Here is a 27191-nt window from a genome sequence, read left to right as displayed (position 1 = left end):
TGAAGTGAGAAGACCCTGAAACTGAACTGGGGACAAAGAAGAAAGAAGACAAGTCTCCTTTTGAAATGTAGTTAGGTACTTTGCTGAGAAGAGCTGTTGATTAGTCTTCCTGTAACACTGTAATTTGGTGGATGGTGAAGTGGAAGGGTTGAAGTGCAATCTTTATCCAGTATTAGGGGTGTCTTTCATAGATTAACCTGCCTGAATCATTCCCCGTCGTCGGAATGGGAGTCCCCGGTATATAAATAAAGTAATGTCCCAAGACATATAGATAAATAGGCCTAAAGGCCTCACATTAGTAACCTACCCCTGTCCTTTTGTAGAAAGGACCAAACTCTAGAAAAGAGCCAATCAGCTGTCACCTCCCTCTAGAACCCTCCTGGAAGGAGCCTCAGTCCCTCAGATTTTCTACCGCACGATGTGCTAAGGGAGTCTCCCCTGAGCTCTGCTCAGTTTTTTCTTCACAACTGGTTTCCAGTGTTATAGGATATTTTATTCTGATCCATCTGTGATTGCTGATATCACCATGGCTGAAACACCTAAAAAGTGTATTTTTAGATCCTGTGCTTCATGTGGAAAAAAGAGGCTGCATATTGATGACCAGCATGAAGATTGCCTGTATTGCCTGTATCCAGACCATTCTGCCAAAGACTGTAAGGTATGTCGTACCTTTTCCACTAAAACCCTCAAAGATCGTTAGGGTCACCTATTAATTTGGCTCCAGAGGCTGAAAGACAGGGACCACCTGGAATCTTCTGAGGAAAGTGAAGGTTCTTCAGTCTCTTCAAAATCTTCTCTAAAGAGACCACGGGTGGCTTCCCCTAGCCCTACGGCTCCTCCTCAAAAGAAGACGTCAAAGAAGTCTTCAGAGACTCTCTCCAAGGCAACTTCTGCGAAGGTTTCCTCTCAGGAAATTCACACTTTCAAAAAGCCTGTTTCGACTCCGTCGGCGACGGTATTGTCGATGACGCCTTTATCGTCGAGGAGAGCTGTGTCTACTGCATCGACGACGACAGTGTCTACGTCATCGTCGTCATTGTCTTAGACGACGACTCCATCATCGACGGCAGGTAAGACTGTGTCGTCGACGATAACCATCAAGAAAGCACCGTCGACGTCGAAGAACCCGTCGATGCTGGACTCGCCGTCGACAGCATCGTCGGTGACCTCGACGACGAAGTCACCATCGTCCACGTCGGCACCGTCGATGAAAACGTCGTAGACTAAGGTTTTGTCAACGAAAGCACCGTCGACGAAGACGCCGTCGACGACGTCTTCAGTGATGTCTCTACTGTCGACGATGACCTCGTCGACGTTGACTCCTCTGGCTAAGACACCCGTCGACACTCCACCGTCGACGGGCTCGTCGACGATGTTAGTTTCTGGACCACAAACCACATGTGTGCGCATGAAAATCACAAAGAAATCTCTGACACCGGCTTTAACATCGTCAAGCAGAGTTCAACCACTACCTCCAGCATGTCTTCTTCAGGAGGAGGATTCAGATGAAGGAGACATGTTTCAGGCGGCGACAAGCCCTTCGGAGCTTCATGTTAAATGTCATAGTTCAGATGAAGAGGAGGATCAGGAGGAGGAATATCATCCGCCACCTCCTCCTATGGTTTGCCTTCCAGCTTCTTTAGTTACTGACTTACGGTACCTAATACAGGACTATAAACAGAGGTTTCCAGAGTCTCCTGCTCCTCCACCTCCCACAGTTTCTCCTTCACCAAGACCTCGGCCTCCACTTTTGAGCATACAGCCGGAACGGTTGGATCTACCACATCCTCTTACTACTGATGAGGAAGAGGAAGAGGCAGAACAGCAGGAAGAGGGAGAACTGCAAGATACTCAGTCTATCCACGGTGACTGGGATGACTGTTATTCCCTCTCCCGCGTCTCCAGTGCCTGCGCCTGCAGATTCATCACCAGCCGACATTTGAGGGTTCCATAAGGTAGTTGAGAGGGCCGCTCAACGTTTCAAGATACCAATGGTCTCTCAAGAGCAAGACTGCTTTTTATATGACTTTACGGAGCCTCTTAAGAAAACAGTAAGATCAATTTCCCATTATTGATTACCTGTGGGAGCAGGCTGTTAAAGTCATGCAGAATCCTTCCTCGGTACCTCCGGTAGTACCTCGTTTGGATAAAAAGTATAGGGCACTTGATACTGCACCGGCCTGTTTGGTAGGACATCCCAAACCAGATTTGGTCGTTACACAGGCGTCCCAGAAGAACTCAAGGAATCCTTCTGCCCCGTTATCGGCACCTCCGGATAAGGAAGGCAGGAGGTTAGACAACATTGGGAAACGTTTCTCTTCAATGTCTGCACTGACAGTGAAGGCAGCCAATGCTTTAGCGCTATTGGGGCGCACCAATAGACAACTATGGGCAGATATCGCCCCATATCTATCTGAGCTGCCCAACGAATCAAAAGAAGAGGTAAAAAAGATTTTGCTAGAGGGTGAGACCTCGGCATCAGAAATAATAGACTGTGCGATGGATATCGCTACCACAGGATTTCGCCAGCTAGCTGGAGCGGCAGTCTTGCAACGACAAGGTTGTCTAAGGACAACTTCCTTTCATCCTGAGATACAAACAAAAATATTGGATATGCCCTATGATGGCCAGTCTCTCTTTGGCTCACAGATTGATGAGGTGCTGCAGAATATAAAAAAGGATACGGACACTGCTAGAGCATTGGGCACTCTCCAGTACAAAAACCAGTCCTTTCGTGGTTCCAGGGGTAGAGGACAGTCCTCTTATAGAGGGAACTACCAATACCGATCTTCATATTCTTCAGGCCAGAATAGATCCCAGTACCAGCAGCGCCAGCATCATAGCCAACAATCTTCTTATGGTAAGTCGTCCTTTCATGGTAAAGGCCAGCGAAAAAACAACGGACGTAGACAATGACCTTTCTCTTCAGCCAGCCCCAGATTTATTTCCATCATCAAAAATTGGAGGAAGGCTTTAACATTTCTTGAAAAATTAGAAGAAGATTACCACGGAAAGTTGGGTTCTACAATTAGTCCAATTCGGCCATTCTTTAGAATTCATACATATTCCTCCCAAAACTCCTCCCCGCCCTATGCTTTAAAAAAAATTACAGCAGCTTCTCCGAGAGCTCTCTCTTATGATCCACAAAGGGGTGACAGAGAAAGTCCCTCTGTCTCAACGGGGGAAGGGATTTTATTCTCGCTTTTTTTTAACTCTGGAAAAAGAGAAAAAATGGAGACCGATTTTGGACCTCAGGGCCCTCAACAAATTCCTGAAGAAGCAGTCGTTTCGCATGGTAACGATCCAGGAGGTCTTACAACTCTTGGAAAGGGAAGATTACATGACGTCCAAGGACCTTCAGGACGCTTACTTCCATATCCCGATTCACAGAAATCACAAAAAATATTTAAGGTTTGCGGTGGCAGGCAGACACTTTCAATTTCGCGTCCTGCCCTTCGGGCTCAAGTCTGCTCCTCGCATCTTTACAAAATGTCTCTCCCCAGTAGCTGCATATCTCAGGCAGCACCATCATCCAGTCTTTCCATATCTGGATGACTGGCTGATAAAGAAGCGCATCCAGATCTTCAAACACCTGTCTGCAGCTTTTCAGTCATTTAGCACTCACGCTCAAGTCGGAAGAAATCAGTCCTTCTACCTTCTCAGCGCATCAACTTCCCAGGTGCAACCCTCGACACACGACTGAGGAAAGCCTTCCCATCTCAAGAGAGAAAGACAACTCTTTTACAACTGGCTACTCTTGTGGCTTCAAATCCTTACTAGGGATGATGTCATCATGTATCCTCTTGATACCTCACTGCTGTCTACGGATGCGCCCTCTCCAGGAGGCACTCTCAAAACAATGGATCCAATGCACAGGGTCGTTCGACGATCTCATAAAAGTAACTTCTCAAATGGTCAAGACCCTGCAACGGTGGATGTCAGTTCAGAATCTTTCTCAGGGCTTACCATTCCTGCTTCCGGCTGAACCGCATATCATCACAACAGACGCTTCCTTGGACGGTTGGGGGGCTTTTCTTCAAGAACTGCAGATAAGCAGAAAGTGGTCTCCCTTAGAAAAAGGGCTCCATATCAATCTCCTGGAACTGCGGGCGGTCTTCCTCGCCCTTCAAGCCTTTCTTTCAAGAATCAAAAATTCACTTGTGCTTGTCAGTACGGACAACACTACAACGATGCACTACCTCAAGAAACACGGAGGAACTCGCTCTCTGACACTCTCTCACGATTCGCAGAAAATCTGGAACTGGTTAATTGGACACAATATATCTCTTCGGGCGGAGTGCGTCCCAGGCATGGACAATGTACTCGCCGACTCATTAAGCAGAAAGAGGACAACGTCTCACGAATGGGAACTGGATCGAGGAATCCTCAACCAAATCTTCTCGCGATGGGGCACTCCTCAGATCGACCTGTTCGCCACAAGATCCAACACCAAATGCCCACACTTTGCAAGTTGGCATCCCCAAAAAGGGTCTCTAGGGAATGCATTTTCGATCGCATGGTGCAACGTCTTTGCATACACCTTTCCACCATTTCCTATGATTCCCAGGGTCCTCAAAGTTGAAAGCGGAGCCTTGTACACTCATTCTGGTAGCCCCAACTAGGCCACGCCAACATTGGTTCACGGAACTCCACCGTCTATCTCTGGAACCGCCGATCCACTTGAAACAGTTCCCGTCTCGTCTTACGATGAGCAACCAACAAGTCCAACATCCGAATCTAGCCTCACTCAAAGTAGGGGCTTGGCTCTTGAGTTGAGAGAACTTCAAAATTTAAATATTCCGCCAGAATGTAGAGCCATCCTAGCTCGAGCACGGGCGGATAGCACCAACAAAACATACTCTTTAAAATGGAAGAGATTTTGCATCTGGTGTAAGGCTCATGGTATACATCCTTTCTCTTCCTCTCCGGAACAAATATTGCCTTATCTTCTCCATCTGGCGAACTCAGGCCTTGCTCATGCTTCTATCAGGGTCCACTTGGCAGCAATATCTCGTTACAGAAGATCTCATACTGGCCCTTCTCTTTGGTCTCACAGATTGATCAAGCAGTTTTTAAAAGGACTCTACAGAACTTTTCCCCCTGTGAGGATTTTGCCACCTACCTGGCATCTCAACACAGTCCTTAACCAGCTCATAAAAAATCCCTTTTAGCCAGTTCACAGGGCTGACCTGAAATACCTTTCTTGGAAGACAGCCCTCCTACTTGCACTCACTTCCGCAAGACGAGTGAGCGACCTCCAAGCTTTCTCAATACAGGAACCTTTCCTGCAATTCAAGCAGGATAGAGTAATTTTACAGACGAATCCTAAATTTATTCCAAAAGTCCCGTCAGACTTCCATCTCAACGAACCTGTGGTCTTACGCTCTTTCTTCCCGAATCCTACTACGGCTGCGGAAAGGTCGTTACACTCTCTGGATCTTTAGCGCTGCCTAAAATTTTATATTGAAAAGACAAAAACCTTCAGGAAGTCTCATCAGCTATTTGTGGCTTGCAGTACACCCAGGAGGGGTCTTCCACTCACCAAACAAAGTATTTCCCGCTGGATTTCGGCAGCTATTTCGTTTTGTCATGAACAAGCAGGGCAACCCCTACAATCTAAAGTGAGAGCCCACTCTACCAGGGCAATATCTACATCCATGGCGCTTTTTGCAGCAGTGCCGGTTATAGACATTTCTAGAGCGGCAACATGGAAGTTGCCACATACCTTCACTAGGCATTACTGCCTGGATACAGAACTCATGAAGGATGCTGCGGTGGGACAAGCAGTACTTTGTCATTTGTTTCAGTAGAGGTGAGCCTTCTTTTCATCCCTCCATCCTTCTCATGTATGCACATTTCTCTATTGTATAATTTGGTGGTATTTCTTGCTTGTGAATGCATGTTTCTATTAGTCGTTTGATATGTTATCTAATGACTTATATATCCTATACCATCCGAAATGTGCTTTGTTCATTGCTTGCTACTCTGATTCAGGCATGGGAATCTATGAAAGACACCGCTAATACGGGATAAGAAATGCGTTATTTAACTGTAACTGCAGTTATCCAGTATTGGTGTCTTTCATAGATTAACATGCAACCCTCCCGCCTCCCCTGGAAGGGCTCACCTACTTCTCTCAGTAATACGCTTACTTAGCTTTGTACGTACGAAAATCTGAGGGACTGAGGCTCCTTCCAGTAGGGTTCTAGAGGGAGGTGACAGCTGATTGGCTCTTTTCTAGAGTTTGGTCCTTTCTACAAAAGGACAGGGATAGGTTACTAATGTGAGGCCTTTAGGCCTATTTATCTATATGTCTTGGGACATTACTTTATTTATATACCGGGGACTCCCATTCCGACGACGGGGAATGATTCAGGCATGTGAATCTATGAAAGACACCAATACTGGATAACTCCAGTTACAGGTAAGTAACGCATTTCTTGTGGTTAATCCGAAGGCAACCCCTTTAGAAGAGGCCACCCTTTTCTGTTCCCTGATCACTGCTCAGTTAGGTGTGGCTGTTAATAGCCAGGTGCAGAAAAATCATACTGCTTTTCCCTCTTTTGTGAGTACTTCCACAACTTCACCGGAATTCTTGCTTCAATAGAAAAGCTGTTTTCTTTTTGACCTGGCGCCTAGAAGCCAAACTACCTGCTGAGAGAGGGAAGGACTCCGACAGCCGCACTGTGGTGAGACTGTTTTGTAAATGTCTCATTAAGTAACTGAGCACTGCATACTGAACTAAGGGATTATTTACCCCTAAGCCTTGATGCATGCCCATGAGATACGTTAAAGTCTTGGAGAATGGGCTACGTAGGAGCAGAATATTAGGCACAGTAGCCCAAGCTGTGTGTTAATTGTATGCGTGACCTGTGCTGTGGTGTATTATGTTTTAAGTGTGCAGATCAAAGAAGTTTTCTTTACTAACATTAAGCACTGGATTGAACAGTCTGTTATTTCGCTGCTGGGTGATTGTTGAGTTATGAACTTCAACACTCACACTAACTCCCTGAGAAGCCTGATATTGATAGCAAGCACTACACCACTGTGTGTCAAGTTCTAAAGGGGTTATACTTGACACAATTTTACAGAGCCATAATCGGGCGTTCCCGGCGAAATCAGAGGCAAATTATATTGCAATGTGTGTAATACCCCCCTATGGCAGGCCTACAGAGTCCTTGGGCAGGGTGCAGCATATTTCATAGGCAGACCATGAATTTGACATATCTGAAAGAAACAGGTTAGTATTAGATTCCTTACCTTAGAATATCCCCAGGCGTCAGTCTGGATCCGGAAACTTTTGCGTAGCAGTACCCCTGCGCGTCGGTAGGCGTCGTCTGCAGGCGTCCCCTGCGGCTCCGCGTCGTCGGCGTCGTGCGCCGTGATGACGTCGCTGGAGTATATAGACGCCGCCTCCGCGCGCTGACGTCAGTTCTTCTTTTTTTCACGCCAGTTAGCGCAGATCCGAAGAGCAGTACTCCGGTCTTTTGACCTAGTTTTTTGATAACTCTAACTCTAACTTTTTTGGTGCCGGTAGGATGCCCGGGTTTAAAAACTGTGACGGGTGCGACCGCCTGATGTCGGTCACCGACCACCATCGACTCTGCCTCCGGTGCCTGGGCGCGGACCACGACGTCGAGTCCTGCGTCGACTGCCGGGCCTTGACGAGCAAGGCTAGGCGGGAGCGGTCCCGCAAGCTGCTCGAGTTCCGGATGTCGGCCCCGCGTCAAGAGCGGTCCCGGTCCGGCCGGAGGTCGAGGGAGCGGTCCAGAGAACGGTCGCGGAGCCGCCACGAGCGCTCCGGAAGTCGTCACCACTCCTCCGGTTCCTCAGGTAAGCGACACAAGAAGTCGGGGCGTCGTCATCGCACCCCCGACGCTCGCGCGATGCGGCCGGGGGTTCGGGTGGCCCCGCGGCTCCGCGTGGGTCGCCGACGCTGCCTGCTCCATACCCGTCGGTCCCTGGGCAAGGCGCGTCGCGCGAGGAGATAGAGGAGTTCCTCATGGCCATGAGGGCGCTTTCTCCTCCGACGGGGCCTACGGCGCCTGCGGGCCCGGTGGTCCCGTCCGGGGGCCCGAGCGGTTCGGGTGCTCCTGCACCGACGCCGTCGGGTGCTCCGGCCCCGACGCCGCCGGCGGCTCCGGCCCCGGCGCCGCTGGGCCCTTCAGGGTCGTCACCGGCTGGTCACCCGGCCTCTCCGGCGTCGATTCCATCGGGGCAACCCGTGGTGCCGCCTCCGCGCGGCGCCGTGACTCCGACGCCGGTTCCGGCCGGCGTCGGGGCTCCGGCGCCGGCTCCGGGCGGCGCCACCCCCATTTCCTCTCCAGTTCCGGACGCGGAGTCGGACCGGCGTCACCCGACGCCGAGTCCGGCGCCGATGGGGCCCATTGACCCCGAGGAGCCGGTCTACATCGTCGAATCCGAGTACGGAGATGATGGAGATTATGGAGAGGGTTGGGAGGGGTCTGAGGACCCTCTGACACGCGACTGTCAGTACGACGTGGACTGGGCAGGTGACTTGGGTGATGCCAGTGGTCTAGACGAATCGCCTAACCCTGGTTTTGTCTCGCCTCCCACTGTGGCGTCGGAGGCTGGGGCTGCCTACTCTGTGGTGCTGATGAGGGCTGCCAAGGCCTTGCACCTTGAGCTCCCCGTCGCAAAGGTGAAGCCTAACATCCTCACCGAGGTATTCAAACCGCAGTCATGCCCACAGGAGCCTCTGCTGCCGTTTAATGAAGCCTTGACGGACGTTCTGTTGGGCACGTGGTCCAGGCCCGCTTCAGGTTCGCCTGTTGACAGGAACGTTGCCAGGCGCCACCGTCCGTGTTCGGACGACCCTAAGTTTCTGTCCACCCATCCCACCCCTGAGAGTCTGGTGATCCAGGCCTCCACATCCCAATCTGCATTCCCGTCGGCCCCGCCCGACCGGGAGTCAAAGAGGTATGACCAGTTTGGCAAGAAGGTCTTCTCGTACCTGAGTGCGGGACTGCGGTCTTGCAATACCGCATGCCTCTTGGGCCGCTACACCCACTCTCTGTGGGATACGGTCGCGGAGTGTCTGCCGCAATGCCCGCAGGAGGTACGGGACAAGCTCGGCCAGACTATGGTTGAAGGCCGGGATGCGGCGAGGTATTCGATCAGGTGTGGTCTTGATACGACCGACTCGCTGGGCAGAGCGATGTCCACGACGGTGGCGATTCGTCGCCACGCCTGGCTGAGATCCGCCAATTTTTCGCCGGATGTCCAGAATGCCCTGATGGACATGCCGTTCGATGGCAGTCACCTGTTTGGCGACAAAGCGGACAACGCGCTTGAGCGCTTCAAGGACTCCAGGGTCACGGCCAAGTCCTTGGGTCTCTCGACCCAGCGCCAGCAAACGGGTTTGTTTCGCTCCTTTCGTGGCCACGGAAGGGGCGGTCCCACACGTGCTGCCAGCCACGCACCGCAGAACACTTCTCAACGCGGTGGCGGCCGTGGATTCCGCCGTGGTGGCGGTCGGGGACAGCGGCGAGGTCAGGCCACACCTCCCCCCGCAGCAGCCTCCAAATCCTCCTAGTCCGGGCTTTCGGGCCCATGTGACGCCAGTGGGTGGCAGGGTTCGCCATCACCACTCCCGCTGGCGCACTATCACCTCGGACAGGTGGGTGCTGCAGCTCGACCGAAGGGGCTACTCCCTCCCCTTCGAGACCACTCCTCCAGCCATGCCACTGCAGAACCACCGTGTGTCGGGGGACCACTTGACACTTCTGCAGGAGGAAGTTACGGCCCTCTTGGCCAAGGGGGCCATCGAGCGCGTTCCTGGGCCAGAAGTAGGGTGTGGTTGCTACTCCCACTACTTTCTGGTGCCCAAGAAGGACAAGGGGGGCCTGCGTCCTATCTTGGATCTACGGAACGTCAACGGCTTCCTCCGGAAGGAGAAGTTCAAGATGTTGACTTTGGCTCAGGTCTTGGCTGCTCTAGACCCGCAAGACTGGATGGTAGCGTTGGACTTGCAGGATGCGTATTTTCACATCCCCGTCCTGCCGGCCCACCGGCGTTACCTGCGGTTCACGGTAGGCCACGAGCACTTTCAGTTTATCGTGCTCCCATTCGGCCTTACCAGCGCCCCACGGGTGTTCACGAAAGTGATGGCGGTGGTCGCAGCTCATCTGCGCCGGTTAGGGGTTTCAGTCTTCCCCTACCTCGACGACTGGTTGTTGAAGGCGGGCTCGCCCCAGACAGTCGTCCACCACCTCGAGTTGACGGCAGACCTCCTGCACGAGCTGGGGTTTTCCATCAACGTGCCGAAATCACACCTGTGCCCCTCTCAACAGCTCCTTTTCATCGGAGCGGTTCTCGACTCGGCGCAGTTTCGGGTTTATCCTCCGGAACGGCGGGTCCGGGATATTCAGGCTTTGATTCCCATCTTTCAGCCGTTATCCCGGGTCTCGGTCAGGTTGACGCTGCGGCTTCTGGGGCTGATGGCCTCCTGCATCCTTCTGGTGCATCACGCCAGGTGGCGGATGCGGGCTCTGCAGTGGGACCTGAAGTTTCAGTGGGCCCAGCATCAGGGCAACCTATCCGACCACGTCCTGATCTCGGAGGGCACTGCGAGACAGTTGCAGTGGTGGCTTACGGACCGCGATTGGGTCAGGGGCAGATCCCTCTCCCAACCGGAGCACGTAGTTGTGACGGACGCGTCCCTCCAGGGCTGGGGAGGCCACTTGGGAGAGGCGGAGATCAGAGGCATCTGGTCTCCGGCGGAGTCCCGGCTCCATATCAACATGTTGGAGCTGCGGGCGATTCGCCTAGCACTGAAGGCATTCCTCCCCTTTGTCAACGGGAGTGTAGTGCTGGTGTTCACGGACAACACCACCGCCATGTGGTACTGCAACAAACAGGGCGGAGTGGGGTTGTGGACCCTTTGCCAGGAGGCCCTGCGTCTCTGGCAATGGCTGGAACGTCAGGGCGTGACTCTGACGGTTCAACACCTGGCAGGTTCTCTGAACGCCAGGGCGGACGAACTCAGCCGTCGGTGCTCGGTGGATCACGAATGGCGTCTGAACTCGGACGTGGCGAAAGGCCTCTTTCTGCAATGGGGAGAGCCTTGGTTAGATCTATTCGCCACAGAAGAGAACGCGCAATGTCATCAGTTCTGCGCGTTGGAGTTTCCAAGACGGCACTCGCTCAGCGACGCCTTTCGGCGCGAGTGGAGTTGCGGTCTATTGTACGCCTTTCCGCCTATACCACTTCTGCCCAGAGTGCTGAAGAAGATCAGGCGCGACCGGGCCCAAGTTATCCTTGTGGCTCCGGACTGGGCTCGAAGGTACTGGTATCCCGAGCTACTCAACATGTCAGTCGGTCCCTCGATCCGCCTGCCCCTTCAGGAGGACCTTCTGTCGCAGCAGCAGGGGACGGTCCTCCACCCGAACCTGTCCAGTCTCCACCTCCATGCTTGGAGATTGAGCGGCGGCAGTTGAGGCCATTTGACTTGCCTCCTGAAGTCTGTGATGTGATTCTGGCAGCCAGGCGTCCCTCCACGAAGTCGGTATACGCCTGCCGGTGGAACAGATTTGTGGCATGGTGCACAGCAAAGGCTGTGGATCCTCTCTCTGCTCCCCTTTCTGAAGTTCTCCTCTTCCTTCTTTCTCTTGCCCAGCAGGGCTCTGCTCTGGGCACTATCAAGGGCTACCTTTCTGCCCTTTCCGCCTTTTTAAGGCTACCTGATCAGCCATCTTTGTTCAAGTCCCCTATTGTACTGAGATTCTTGAAAGGCATCACGCACATGTTTCCTCCTGTTCCGTTCGTGATGCCTCAGTGGGACTTGAACCTGGTTCTGACCTTCTTGATGTGCGCTCCCTTTGAGCCGCTTCATTCCTGTCCTCTCCGTCTTCTCACTTTAAAGACGGCCTTCCTGGTTGCCATCACCTCTGCCAGGAGAGTGAGTGAGCTCCAGGCTCTTTCTGTGAAACCTCCTTTCTTGTCCGTTCATCCTGACAAGGTGGTTCTTAGGACTAGACCTTCTTTCCTGCCCAAAGTAGTTTCTGCTTTTCACATCGGGCAGTCCATCACCTTGCCTTCCTTCTTCCCGCCTCCGCATCCTTCAAAAGATGAAGAGCGGCTCCATCGTCTGGACCCAAAACGTGCGCTTTCATTTTATATGGATCGCACACGCCAGTTCCGGGTGGATGACCAACTGTTTGTTGGCTACGTGGGTGAGAAGAAGGGAAGGGCGGTACAGAAACGAACCATTTCTCGATGGGTCGTCCTGTGCATCAAAGCATGCTACTCTTTGGCTCGGAAGGAGCCTCCTGTTGGGCTGAGGGCCCATTCCACTCGGGCCACGGCGGCTACTACTGCCCTGGGCGTCCCTTTGCAGGACATTTGCCAGGCGGCTACGTGGGCCTCGCTGCACACCTTTGCGAGGCACTACTGCCTGGACAGTCAAGTCCGGAGGGATGGCTTCTTTGGCCGTTCGGTCCTCCAGGACTTTCTGGTGTAGGATTGTATTGGTTCGCAGACCCACCACCGGGGTTGGTATTGCTGGGGTATCTATTCTAAGGTAAGGAATCTAATACTAACCTGTTTCTTTCAGATGAACAAGTTACTTACCTTCGGTAAGGATATATCTGTAAGAAACAGTAGTTAGTATTAGATTCCTTACCGCCCCACCCATCCTCCCCGTTCTGCGAACTGATACCTAGGGTTAAGGACATCCCTTTCAGGGCCCTAGTTTCACATGGCACCAGTGTTGGTTCTCACATGGCTCTGCGTGTTCTGGCGCGGAAAAGCTGTGTGCAAAGAACTGACGTCAGCGCGCGGAGGCGGCGTCTATATACTCCAGCGACGTCATCACGGCGCACGACGCCGACGACGCGGAGCCGCAGGGGACGCCTGCAGACGACGCCTACCGACGCGCAGGGGTACTGCTACGCAAAAGTTTCCGGATCCAGACTGACGCCTGGGGATATTCTAAGGTAAGGAATCTAATACTAACTACTGTTTCTTACAGATATATCGTTACCGAAGGTAAGTAACTTGTTCGTTTTGACACTACAAATGCGAATCTGTTGTTTTTACTGTGGAAGACCTTGCTCGCCCCATTGTCAAGTGATGGGTTACACGCTGACCCCTTCAGCTGTTTTAACTCCTGAATGGTGCAACCAAAATTGACACTCCAAGGTATCAAAGAACTCATTACAGGGAGCCCGACTTGGTTCTCAAGCCTAAATTAATGTAACTCGTCGCAGTGTGCAGCTTAAACTAAGTTGCCACTTTGTTGCCTTTAGTCTCCTGTACCCTTAACGGTTGCAAATGGGGATTCGTCTCTGAGACAGCTTTCAATCCTCCTAGGGAGATGTCTGACGACTTCCAGGAAAAGTTACAGTAGAAGCCTGCACTGGAAAGAGGTGGTGACTTCTCCTGCAGGAAGCCATACGAGTGTTCGATCAAAATCCGAACTTTAAAGGGAAAATGGGAAACACTTGGGAGAGGGGCTGCTCTATTGTCTAGGTAGACAGGCTGCCACTTGGGACAGGGAAGGGGAAAAACAGTTTGACAACTGATTTTCCAAGAGCGTGTAGCCCCCTTGGCATCCACACCTCTGGGATGTGCTGGGGAGCTCTGGATACTGAGAGGGGGGCTCTCCCATGTTGGAATTGGGTAGAATGGTGCATCTTGGGATAGCCAAATGCCACACTTCTCAGGAAGTGTTCATCAGGAGAGAGGGAACCGTGTAGCACATTGGCTACCAACCGCATCCTACCCAGAGATCATTTTCTGAGCATAAAAGGGCATCCCTAAACTCAGATTTTGACTAGACTGTAAGAAGGACTGTACTTCTGCACCAAGGAACCGGCAAAGAGAGACTGTGCCAACATGGACTGCACTTGCTGAACCTGGTGGATAGCAAAGGAGAAGGGACTGTGCCTACTATGTCCTGCTCATCGAGAACGTCTCTGGATCCTATCCGAAGCAAGAGACTCCAAGGTCAGTTGGCTGACTTCCTCTTCAGAGGATAGGACCACAACAGCTGAAGAAGCCTGCTGGGGAGAGATAATAGCCCAAATCTTCAAGCCTCTGTTCCTTGTTGCCATGCATCGCCAGAGACTGGGACCCGATGCTCTAGGTTGCACCCAAATTTGCTGGACCTGGGAGATTAGTTTGGAGTGCAGCTTGGTCATCAGAAGACAAGTTATCTTCCACGAAAGATTTTGGCTGTAACTGCGATACTAAGCGACAGGTAGCCCAGTGGCGACTGGACTTCTGCCAGGGTAGGGAGAACTTTGAGGGGCGTTGATCCCTGTGGCGAAGACCGCCTCAATGTGGACCGAGTACTAGCCAGAGAAAGACTCATTCTACCACATCACATCTTTGGTCCCCCTAACTGGCTCCCGCCTGGAATCGGTTGTCCTGCACTCACCTGATCCCGACCAAAGAGATAGCACTGGAACCGATGCTGGACCTCATATCCTGCTGTAGTGTAGTTCTTATATTCCCAACAATAGGCTCTGGGCATTGGAATAATATATCCTGTAGTTTAGACGTATGACTGAGGTCGACTAGGTCTCTACCGAATATATTAAACTTAATTGTGAGTGCCAGCTAGCTCAGAGGTCACTAGAAACTTTCTCGAATTCACAAGAAGGGATTAGTTTCTGACAACCGCATAAACATGACAACTTTGTTTCCCAAGAATAAGAAATCAATCTCTAGAGTCGCGGAAACAATAGATAGCTATTTTACTCAGTCAATCGTGCATGCTTCGTTTCACCAGCAGTGCTGAGAAATAGAGAGACTGGCGTTTTCAATAAAAGGTATTTATTGAACAGTCTTCTTTCTCGAGCATAGGAAATGTACCGCTGCAATTGTAATACTGGTTATAAAGTACAAGGCATATAATACGATAAGTATTAGAAAGTTGTAATGTAAAAGCATGATATGGTTTCTAAGCCATAAAATACCTAAAATACGTACAGTGATAAAATAATAACTAAAAGTACTCAACTGGTGCTTCTAAAATACGCCTACCCCGGTGTACCTAACCTAAGTCTAGTACAAGGGAAGAAGTAAATGAGGTGTAGCTTAAGTTTAGCATTCTTTGCCAAGAATCTATTCCAAGAATTCTCTTAAGGGTCTAATCAGCTCCGTACCATGGTTTTAAAATGAAGGAGGTCTTTTATCTCTCTCTCAGGACTCTATTTCCCAGCAACTCTCAAGGGTAGCCTGGAAACACTGGACCTGGATTTCTCGGCAGGAGAAAAGACAGCGTCTCTCAGTGCGTCAGCTGGAGGGTCGGCTTCCTTCGGCACTTACTGCTGCAGGGCGTCGTGCAAGTAGATATTCGAACTGCTCCAAACCACTGTGTGTTTGTCTGGGTAAATGTAGGCACATTTATACCTTGAAGGTGCCGAGTTTGACGTATGATTGGACATAATAACGTCACTCAAAGACTCAGTTCTTTGAAAACTTCATGATTTCCTAGATAAATTAGTATTTAGGCGAGGGGAAGTCCCTAGCTGCTGAAGGAGGATTTTTCTAAGAAATTGTTGTTGATTCTCGGAACTTAGTGGACGTAGCCATGCCATATTTGGGCTGCATAGGCTTAGTCCAAATATGGTAATGATTTCTATGCCTATATAAGGATCGGGTAATTTATACCTATACATGGGCATGAATCGGTAAAATTACACTAGGGTCATAGACTCCTACACAACACCCACTCCACGATATTAAGTTCAATAAAACTAAATGTATAAGCACTGAACATATCTAAGTCAAGTGTTTACAATCCTACCCAAAATACAAATTGCATTTGAAAGGTTTGTTCACATGAAATGAGTATAAACTGTATGGTATGAAAAAATAGGTCTCAACTGATATGAAGCATAGTATGAGAGCATACATTCTAACATTTATGAAAGACGAAATTACATTCACGAAATGTCTCTTTAAGGTACAGTAACAAAAAAAAAACAGTTGCGACTATCCCATAGCATAATATTTAAACTGTTTAGTTTTTTAGGAAAAGGCCAAATATTGTCATTAGGAAGTTTTCAAAAGAAATCTTTTTCTCTAAGAATAGTTCTACTTTAAGCAGATTACTCTGTGCCAACAAGTTCTATTTTGGAAAAAGTTAAAATTTGTTATTCGGTTTGTTTTGAAAAACGAAGGCCGAATTTCAGAGTTCAGGGAACGCTGTGTGATTAATCAAAAGTTATTCTCTGTGTCAGGAGAAAACATCAGATCGTCTAGGCTGGCAAAGAAACCGTCTACCATAGTAGGCGAAAGTGGAAGCACTTCAATTAGCAGGTCGAATGTGCATAGATGAGGATCATCGCCGTCAGCGTTTGATGCATTAGCAATGTCCGCAGTAGGTGGTACCTGTGTGCCTGTAGTGTCTCGTATCTCACCCTCAGTTAGACTTGCCGGTGAGACCTCAATGAATGCCGTCATCAGAATGGGCAGCCGTTGGGGGCAACACGATGCATGAGTCGTTACCGTACCTAGCAAAGCGTCAACATCCGATGACAGGACTGATGGTAGTGTAAGACAAATGTCCAACAAGCATTCCTCTCCGCAAAGCAGGCATCGCAGAACAGGTAAGATGCAATCTTGCCAGATTGGTCTGAACGAAAGGAAGCAAGTTGTGTTCAGATCCCTTAAACGAGCCAAATCAAGAATCTGTGTAATTCTCTCACGATACCTCATGGCAAGGAGGGCTTGTTCAATGGTACTCTGGGTATCGCTATTGACTGGACTTGCCGTATCGGAGCAGAAGGAATAACAATAGAATTCCTGCTACGAGTCCCAAGATGAGAGGCAGGCCGCCGAACACAGAGTGCACGAAATTTGGAAAAATGCAGAGGACTGCTTCAAATGGTGCTAACAGTCCCGAAAAAATAGTCTTAAATACATGTGTGATGCCACAGGTATCAGACATATTTAAGATTTGACTTAACATTTCTGCGAAATGTACTGGGCAGTTTGTTGATAATAATGCATGTATCTCTGCAGAAGTCCTTGCAACTTGCAGATCATACGTTTCTCTAGACGAGGTCAGTGGCACAGTTTTTTGTAAAAGAATGACTTTCATTCTGCTTAAAGTATCAATTCGTATAGAAGAGATATTCAGTGAAGGCCATAACGCCGTCTCCCTCTTTGGATACAATACTTGCATACAACAAATGACCCTGGATGACACACAGACTAGATACGCTTTTCCTGGCAACATGCCACAACAGCTGTGGTCATTGAGCATAACGTAGCTGCCATTGGATAGCTGCATGAAAATTGGTTCTATCACTGTGGCGGGTGAACCGTGCAGGTGGCATGAGATGTTATTTGCAGAACCTTCGCAGGTTCCGTGTAAATTAATACCTTGGCACAAAAGTGTACCGCTTAGTGAGTTCTTACAATTTTTACCACTAAGGAATACCTCCTTTTCCCCATTCCAACATTTGTGTGTGTAAGGTAAAGAGCAAGGCCGACTTAATGTATTCTTTACCCAACCTTTCATACAGGCCCGCTGGTATACGCTGTAGACAATACTGAAATTGGAAAATCGTCACTGGTATCGTGATGGTGCCATGTATTATCCATTCAATGACCGGCTTCTCAGAAACTGTCAATGGTAATCTTTCCAGTTTCTCAATACTCAGCACCGTATAGTCTGCTCCTTTTTTTGCCAATGAGATTTGTTTATCTGTAAGGTTAAACACAGTACACAATGACGTGGTATTGATTAAACGCCATGGCACGAACGCTGAACGAAGATTTTGCAACGTCCAGCCTAGCAGCATTATAGAACGTAATTGAGACAGGCTATGTTGTAACATTAGCAAGTCTTGCTCTATTGTGTCAATTGCAGATGATAAGATGCTGTCCAAAGAATACATTCTGGAGGACAGTCGTTAACCCATTGTCCACTACAGAGAGGCTTTTCTCTAAATTAATACAATCAATTTCTCGTATTCTTTCTGCAGTTTCCATTTGCGTTATTTCCCATGCTTCTTTGTAAGCGGCATATATGAAACGTTTTTGACGTGGTTTGCGAGGCCCCATTAAGAAATCTCGCAAATCATTGCCTTCTTTAAGTAAAGATAAGTGTTGTTTGATTTCTGGAAGTGTAGATTTCTATAGCCACTCAAGGCATAGCTTTCCTACACTGTAAGTAGTTACTATCCCTGGATGTTGTCTCTGGGAGTATCTTGGATCTGGCCTATTCACTGTGAACCCTTGTGTTTTGTTCAGGAATCTATCTTGACAGTTATTCGTGTCTTTGGGCCAGATTAACCAATTTTTCCAGTCAGGATTAGTTCTGTTTTGAATAAAAATCTGTTTTACGTCTACCTCCTCATCCGCAGAGTTATTGTTGTCAGGTGAGGGCTTTGGTATGGACGGTTTGTTTAAATCTTTTATCTTAGCAAGGCCAAGACATGAAGTTTGTTGAACAGTGTCATTTAAAAACATTATTTGTTCTGGGATGATGCAGGCTCTGAATAAAGCTTCTAAACCTTGCACCTGCCAATCTTTTGTGCCCCAGACAGGTTTTGTCTCAATCACTGGGATAGGTAGTAGTGGTCTGAAAACGTCGCACATCCAGCTCTATTTGACAATAAGGAGATGTATATATTTTAATACACAAAGCTTCTGAGAATTACGGTGCCAGTCAAGGTATTGGGATCATCCCACTACCAAGGATGTCTCATAAACAGGTAATGAATACCTGCTATTAAGTATATACTAAATCGGTTGTACCTCGGCACTCTACTATTTTTCACTGTCACCAATTATGGTGTGTTATGTATTATATTACAAGAGATCTATTCCTGTCAAATATATCTCGGTTGTATTTAACAAAGAGAGCAACTTATACTTAAAGGGATAACATAAATGAAAAAAATCGAAGTCAAAAAGAAGAGAACATCTAAAGGATAAATATTTGTTCTGATTTTGTATTTAATATCTTTATAATTAACAGTGTTATGTGATAAGTACAGTGTTAATCTTCACATTTGTGTCAATACCATTTTTTGAGGAACACAAATTGTGTACCAAAGATTTGTTCATTGACGAGGTTCATGTTTCAATCACCCCTTGGTACTCAAGTTGATTTAAAATCTCGCTGACTTGTTTGTTAGCTTCTTGCTTAACTGGATACTGCCTCTGAGCAGTAGGTTGAGTTTTAACTGGATTTTATGGTGAGGAGAGTCCTCATCCCATCCTGCGTGATTTTTGTATAATGCTGGAGCAGCCTGGGCTACTGCCCAATTCCTGGCATATGTGTAGTTTTTATGAATTGGAATGTGATTTGAGAAGGCTGGCATAATTATCTCTTCGCCAAATTCAGGTGGCCAGTCTTGTTCAGCTAGAAGAATGGCATAACCCTTGGAAAGCTTATCCCAAAAGAGAGCTTTTACTTTCCTAGTTATGTCCCCCTCCATCCGGAGTGTTACTTCATATAACTTGTGGGGTACACTAACCCTGGTGTCGGCAGTTTCAACTTGAATGCATTAATTCTAGTCCACTGTCTCCAGATGATCCTTCAGGATCTTGCGAACTATGGTTATTTCTGCTGCGCTGTCTAGCATTGTCTGGGCCCACTCCCCGATCTTGAGTTGTGTCCTCAAGATCCTTGGCATGTCTGATTTTTACACTTGCTACCTTCTTCTTGGTGAATTGAGTTTTCTAATTTTTAGGAACGTGCTGTTCGTCTTTGGACTTCACGCGTTCTTCTTTTTGTTCTGATCGTCCTCTCCTCTCGGATTTCTGCGAGGAAGTCTGAAAGGTACGAGAGGAACGTGTATCAGTATCTTGATATCTATCAGGTTTTCTTAAGTTATCCCTATTTCTGAGGTTGTACCTCTTTTCAGAGGGCTCCCGTTGTGGAGACCTACCTCCCCGTTGGGGAGATCTTCCTCTGGACTGAGAACGCTTCTCTTTAGGAAGTGTCTGTTTACTATTTTCCCCACTTCTTTTTAGGGGTAGTGAGATTATTTTTAATACAAATCTTTTCAGGATTTTCTGTTAGTTGGGGTTTTAATGGTTTCCCACCCAAACTATCTCTACCTAGTTCTTCATAAGATTTTTCAATAATTCTTGCAAGCTCATATGGTTGGTCTGTTATATCTGTTTCTTTTAACTTTTGGCGGATTGCCACGGATTCTGCTTCACCTTTGATGTTGGCTAATAGTATAGCCGAGACCTGTTTGAAATCTTTTAGTAATTTCATACCAAGATTTAAGGCAGGTTCTGGTCTGTATTCATTTTGAATCTGTCTCAGAACGTCTGGTATTACCGCCATGGACGGAACACCATGTGTTTTTGTGTAGATTGAAGCAAAGACTGTACCCCAAGTGTCACAGTCCTCCACATGTGGTGCTATCGCCATTGGTAAACAGATTGTCAGAATCCTGTGTTTCTCATGAGGTGTACTATCATATTTGTTCTCTCTTTGCTGGCAATTTACCAATGAATGACTGTATAGTCTGTGGTGTGATTTTGTTTGTGTTCCCCTGGTGAGGGGTGTGCTGTGGAATCCTCACAGTAGGTTGGACTGTTAAGGTCCGCATGACATATTGAACCAATTGTCTATGTATTTTAATTAACTATTTTAGCTGTACTAACAGTTCTGGACCGGGCATGTTGTCAATGTCAGGATGTGGTGTATAGCTGGCTAGTACCGGCCATGTCGCTCCTGGTCTACCTAGTGTACCGAGCCTTGTTATGTAATTTTCATGTTGTAGGGCGCCTTTGAACCAGAGCTGATGCTCTTGGTAAGTTAATGGAATTTCAACATCCTCGTAAGGAACGTATTCCGTTGGAGGTTCCTCTACTTTGTAGTAGTGAAACTCGTGTGTTCCTGCATCTGCTGGAGGAAAGTGAATCCATGAATAGAATACTTCTGTCTGCCGATATTCATGTGCCTCTATAACAAAGATTACTTTACTACCTCTCGATGATACTCCATTGTTTATGAGTTTGTAAGTTAGAGTTTTTCTTACATTTACCGGGATGATTATAACATCCGGGTCATTCTGTAGGAGATTTCTGTCATCTAAAACTGCTTGAGCTGCAGCTGAAGCTAATTCTTCGTCACTATTCATTATTTTGTTGACTGAAGAGTTTGCAGAACAAGTTTCAAGGAAACAAAGAATAGGTGCACAATATTTTGGAACACTGTATCCTTCAACGTTGAACAAACCAAAAACTAATACATAGGATTTTTGTCCTATTTAGGTTTGGCGGATATTATCCTTTCACCCACTCCAGACGTCTATTGGAGTATTTTACGGGAAAAAGGGGTCTGTGTGAAAAGCACGACTGAGTTACTCTAGTATCTAGCGTTAAATTATCCCCTCACCAAACGTTGGGCGCCATGTAGTGTAGTTCCTATATTCCCAATAGGCTCTGCACATTGGAATAATATATCCTGTAGTTTAGACGTAGGACTGAGGTCGACTAGGTCTCTACCGAATATATTAAACTTAATTGTGAGTGCCAGCTAGCTCAGAGGTCACTAGAAACTTTCTCGAATTCACAAGAAGGGATTAGTTTCTGACAACCGCATAAACATTACAACTTTGTTTCCCAAGAATAAGAAATCAATCTCTAGAGTCGCGGAAACAATAGATAGCTATTTTACTCAGTCAATTGTGCATGCTTCGTTTCACCAGCGGTGCTGAGAAATAGAGAAACGGGCGTTTTCAATAAAAGGTATTTATTGAGCAGTCTACTTTCTCGAGCATAAGAAATGTACCGCTACAATTGTAATACTGGTTATAAAGTACAAAGTATATAATACGATAAGCATTATAAAGTAGTACTGTAAAAGCATGATATGGTTTCTAAGCCATAAAATACCTAAAATACGTACAGTGATAAAATAATGACTAAAAGTACTCAACTGGTGCTTCTAAAATACGCCTACCCGGTGTACCTAACCTAAGTCTAGTACAAGGGAAGAAGAAGTAAATGAGGTGAAGCTTAAGTTTAGTATTCTTTTCTAAGAATCTATTCCATGAAATCTCTTAAGGGTCTAATCAGCTCCGTACCTTGGTTTTAGAATGAAGGAGGTCTTGTATCTCTCTCTCAGGACTCGATTTTCCCAGCAACCCGCAAGGGTAGCCTGGAAACACTAGAGCTGGATTTCTCGGAAGGAGAAAAGACAGCGTCTCTCAGTGCGTCAGCTGGAGGGTCGGCATCCTTCGGCATTTGCTGCTGCAGGGCGTCAGGCAAGTAGATAGTCGAACTGCTCCAAACCACCGTGTGTTTGTCTGGGCAAATGTAAGCATATTTATACCTTGAAGGTGCCGAGTTTGACGTATGATTGGACTTAATAACGTCACTCAAAGACTCAGTTCTTTGAAAACTCCATGATTTCCTAGATAATTAGTATTCAGACGAGGGGAAGTCCCTAGCTGCTGAAGGCGGGTTTTTCTAAGAAATCGTTCTTGATTATCGGAACTTAGTGGAAGTAGCCATGCCGTATTTGGGCTGCATAGGCTTAGTCCAAATATGGTAATGATATCTATGCCTATATAAGGATCGGGTCATTTATACCTATATATGGGCATGAATCTGGAAAATTACACTAGGGTCCTAGATTCCTACACAACACTTCTTGAGGACAATGCAGGCCAAGGAATGGAAACCTTCGAACTCACACTGTCCTCCTGTGGGCAAGTGGAGTTGGGATAAAATAAGAAAAGAGACTTGTGGTACTGGATCTGCTCTGCGACTGTGTGACACTGTGTAACAGGATTTGTTACTCCTGAGATCTTCTACATTGGTCATGATGATTCTGGGGAAACATCAGTCATGAGGGTGTTAGGGGGACATCGGTCATTATATCACATGCCATAAAGCGCCATAGGGGTAAAAGAACGTGAGCCGTGCACGCTAGGCCCACTACACAGGGTGCATGGGGGTCATGACAGTTTACCCCTGCAAGAAACACCCTATAGGGCGTGGTTTGTCTGGTTGATGGGCATTCATGAAACAAACCAGGCAAGGGGCATGAACATTATTAGTTGGTTCCCAAGACTACTTTTCAGGACCCTACCCTTTAGAAGCTATCAAGTAAAATAGGCGTCTACTCTCACGCTTAGAATCGAGGATTATTTGTATTTCGGATTCCAAATGACCTTCCAGTCTTATGGGTAAGAGAAGAGGGAGCAGGTCGTGTCTGGGCACAATAGGGCTTCAGTAGAGAGACAAACAACACTGGATGAACGTGTAAATCGTTTGGCAGTTGTAATGGGTCATGGGTTAATGACTTGTTCAATAGACAATGGACCCACATATCTGGGTCGTAGCTTACGTGGATCCGGTAAATGCAGTTATTTAGTGGTTCTTCCTTTGCAGATATGTTGAGGAGAGTGGAGGCAGTGTTGGAGGTGTCACTATCTTCGTTGGAGAAGTCTACTAACCCTCTAATTGATGTGCTTTACCAAGGTCAGTCGGGGGAAGAGCCTGTTCTTCCATACAGTGAAGCCCAGTTTGACTTATTGTTAGGAACTTGAGCCAAGCCTGATTCAGCTGTCTCGGTGGACCGTGCTATATCTTGCAGGCATCTACCTGCTCCAGGAGATCCAGTTTGTCTCCTCAGACATCCTCCCATGCGTGGCCTAGTAGTTCAGGTGGCTGACGCCTCTCAAGATATGGATTCTTCACCTAAGACTCCATTAAATTGGGAACCTCGGAGTCAAGATGCATGTGGCAACACATCTTTGCTTCTGCTAGTTCTGCCTTAAGGTCTACCAACACGTCTTGTGTTCTGGGTCTCTTTTCCCATGTTCTGTGGGATATCTTGCAGACTTTGTTGCCATCGCTTCAGGATAGCCTCTGTTCGGATGTCAAAAACTTGATTAGAGATGGACAGCAGGCATCTAAGCTAATATTCAGATGTGGTATGGATACTACTGATTCAGTTGGCCAGGCCATGGCATCTTCAGTGGTACTCCGGCTTTGTGCATGGTTAAGAGCTTAAGGTTTTTTAAAGGCTGTGTATCCTCCCATCTTTTTAGGGCTCAGGCCGATTCAGCGTTGAGAAGCTCCTGTGATAGGAGAAGTGATAGTCTTAACTGCTTGTTCTCTGTTATATGTTCTTCAATTTTGACCCTAGAATGATTCTGGATGTTTATTTTCTTAACGGGCCTAACTTGTTAGGGTATTGACATGTCCTCTTTTGATTACACCTGTTTGGTGTTTCGGGGGGAGGAGGGGTGCAGATATTATTGTTTCAATACTGTCTGTAACAGTTTAAGTGGTTTAGGGATACCTGAGATATATTCCTGTTCTTTTTTCCTCTGATAATGAGCTTTATGCTCAACAGGTCATTTGCAAGGGATGTGTCTTCCGGTAAAGAGGTTTACCTTTTCACATGCTTCTTTCGAAGCAGTTTGGTATGCAGGTATGCATTACTGTTGAATTGCAGTATTCTTATAGAGACATATTTCTTATGCCAAATGTGACACCTTGTATACAGAGTGTATTCTTGTTTTTGCAAATACTCAGAATTTCCACTTCAGGGTAATTTTGTTCTCTGGTTTCTCCAATGCAGTCCTTTCCGGTACTTTAGAGGAGTGCCCTTTTCATTAAATTCAAATGGTGCACGGATAGCCTTCGCTTTGGATAATGTTTAGGTTATGCTTCCCGGTAACGGTTTTATTATGTAATGTCTTTATTACCTGCACATAGGAATTTGTTCTATGGAAGTGTGCTCCTTATTGCTGGAGACATTACATTTGCCAATTCAAGGTGTCTAATTTGCATTTTTCTGAATACTTAGTCTTGGTTTCCTTCATTTTTGCAGGTGATATTTATTCTTAAGTTCAATTTTGGAACATGGTTGTCCCGTGAGGTCTGCTTCTAAGGTTATCTGAGATGCAGTGTCTGAATATTTATCTTAGGGCTGTTTATAACCATATTTTACATGGTTGAAAATATGTCTGTTTTATCAAAAGAGACGGTTCATTTTTTGATCCTCCTTCACTTTAAGAACATCCTGAATATTTCCATACTCTTTGGCATTGGTACTATTGATAGTCATTTCCTGTCAGGAGGTTGGATGTTCTCTGTCCCCTTAGGGGCATTTTTCTTTCTCTATTGAGCATATGTTGTTTTCTGTGCCTTGCAACCCTTTTAGGGCTCATAGGGTGAACTTATGAGCTGGTGCTTTGTCTGTTCTTATAGAACTAAATGTGTTTTAAACACGTCTGCTTTACAGTCAGATTTGATATTGGCTCGTATGCATCGTGGACAATTACTCTAACTGGGTTTCCCTTTCTGGGTATTTTCCAGGGGCTTGGTTTATTTTATTCATCTTGACCTTCTAGGCCAAGTGTGGTTGTAAGTGCTTGCTGCTGGCACAGGCTAATTTTCATGTGGGTTTTCTTTAGGTAGTACCAGCCTCTTAAGATATTTTTGACAGGCAGCATTATCTTGATGCTAAGCCACCCAAGGTATTTCATTGACGGTGCAATATCTCTCTTGATATTATATTGTATGGCAAATTGGGACTGGTTTTTCAGTTCCTTTTATCCATGCGTGTATACTGAGTTTACATAAGTGTGTTGCATATGTGGTTACACATGGCGGAGATATAGTTCTGCTACATGTTATATAAAGGTTTCTGATGGATACATCTGCCTGTGTATTCCTCACCTTTTGAATTCACCCCTGTGCCAGCATTCCACAGAGACTTTTTCATAGCACTCCCACGTCAACGAGGACATCACAATAGCACGTCTCCGCTCGCAACTACGTGTGACGTCACCGGAGCCATAAGAAGACCTCGTTGGCGTGCTGGTGTCCATCCCCTTTTTTACCGTACCGTTGAAGCGTAGAGGTTTTTCTGGGATTCTCCATTTCTGTAGATTTACATTGTTTCAGTTTCAATAACTGTGGTGTAGCAGTGCGATGGCTACACAAAAAAAGTAAGGGTTGAAGCCTTGTAGGGAATGTGGGTGTCATATGTCCATCACGGACCCCCAGGAAGATTGCCTTCGGTGCCTGACATTCGTTCACAACGTTGAAGGATGTTCGTCTTCTTGGAGGATGAATCCGAAGGCGCTTAAGAAGAGGGAAGCAACGTTTTTCATGGCCCGGGCGAGAAGAAATAGAGATATAAATCGAAGTCGGCGACCCCGCACACCTCAAGTTCGTTGAAGAAGCAAAAATAGAGGTGTTGTCATGGGTTTCGGTGTTGTTCTTCAAAAGGCAAGTCATTGAGGTTGGCTTCTCTGGTCCCGCGGCGTCATGGTAAAGATTCATCTCGCCTTCTCCCTCTCCTTCTCCGCAAGCGTCTCCGGCCATTCTCCAGCGCCAAGAGATTCACTGACGCCCAGGGAGGCGTCTCCAGCACCTCCGGTGTCCCCAGTGTCGCTGCCACAACCTGCCTCACGGCCTTGGTCAGATCCAGATCAGGCGGCAGATCCATATCCCCTTTTCCGGGTCCAGGTGCGGATCCGTCGCATTTTCTAAATGCGATGTTTGCAAAAGTGGCTATGCCATCTGGCGTGCCGGCTGGCCCGGAGTGTCCTCTCTTATAATTTGGACATCCCACAGCACTATGCCCAGGCACCATTCGTGCCCTTTATACTGATGACTCTGTCATGGAATGCCTCAGCACCTAGATTCTCGACACCGACCCCGTAAGTTTCTCCAGCGCTTTTTTGGATTTGGGCCGAAGTCGTCCCGGCTTTGTGCAGCGCCGAAAGCTGCTAATGAGGGACCTCCGACGCCGGCTCCGATATCACCGGTGCTGATTCCAAAAATTCATTCCAGAAGGGAGGCTCAGGGGCTGCTGGGAGAAGAGGAGTTCCAGGGAAAGCAGGAGCATGCTGAGTAGGGGAAATTTCTTGACTCAGTGGCTGAATTCGAGGGTCTACAGGAGGCAAGTGGTTTGGACACTTCTCCGGAGTGGGAACTTTCTTCCCCAAGACGCTGCTTTCTCAGTACGTGGCTCCTTATCACTCTGTTAAAAGGATGGCGGTTGACCTTTTGGATCTGCAGTTACCCACGGCAGAGGTCAGGTCCAACATTCTGACTGAAGTATTGCACTCTCCTTCAGTAGTAGAGCCTTTGCTCCCGTTCAATGAGGCTCTGACTATGCCGATTTGGAAGTGTGGCAAAGGCCTCTGTCTGCCCCGGCAGTATCCAGATAGTAGCAAGACGCTATAAGGCTGATCCTGGTGAACCATCCTTTT

General features: G+C 47.5%; 1 protein-coding gene across 2 annotated transcripts in view; it reads left to right on the top strand.

Annotated features, from left to right (window-relative positions):
* CHD2 (chromodomain helicase DNA binding protein 2) overlaps positions 1-27191 on the top strand; it is a 2197496-nt gene that overhangs the window by 1930780 nt on the left and 239525 nt on the right. The gene's annotated exons all lie outside the window — the stretch shown is intronic.

Source organism: Lissotriton helveticus, chromosome 3_1, assembly GCF_964261635.1.
Source record: "Lissotriton helveticus chromosome 3_1, aLisHel1.1, whole genome shotgun sequence".
Lineage (NCBI taxonomy): Eukaryota > Metazoa > Chordata > Amphibia > Caudata > Salamandridae > Lissotriton > Lissotriton helveticus.
This window is presented reverse-complemented; position numbering and strand designations above follow the sequence as displayed.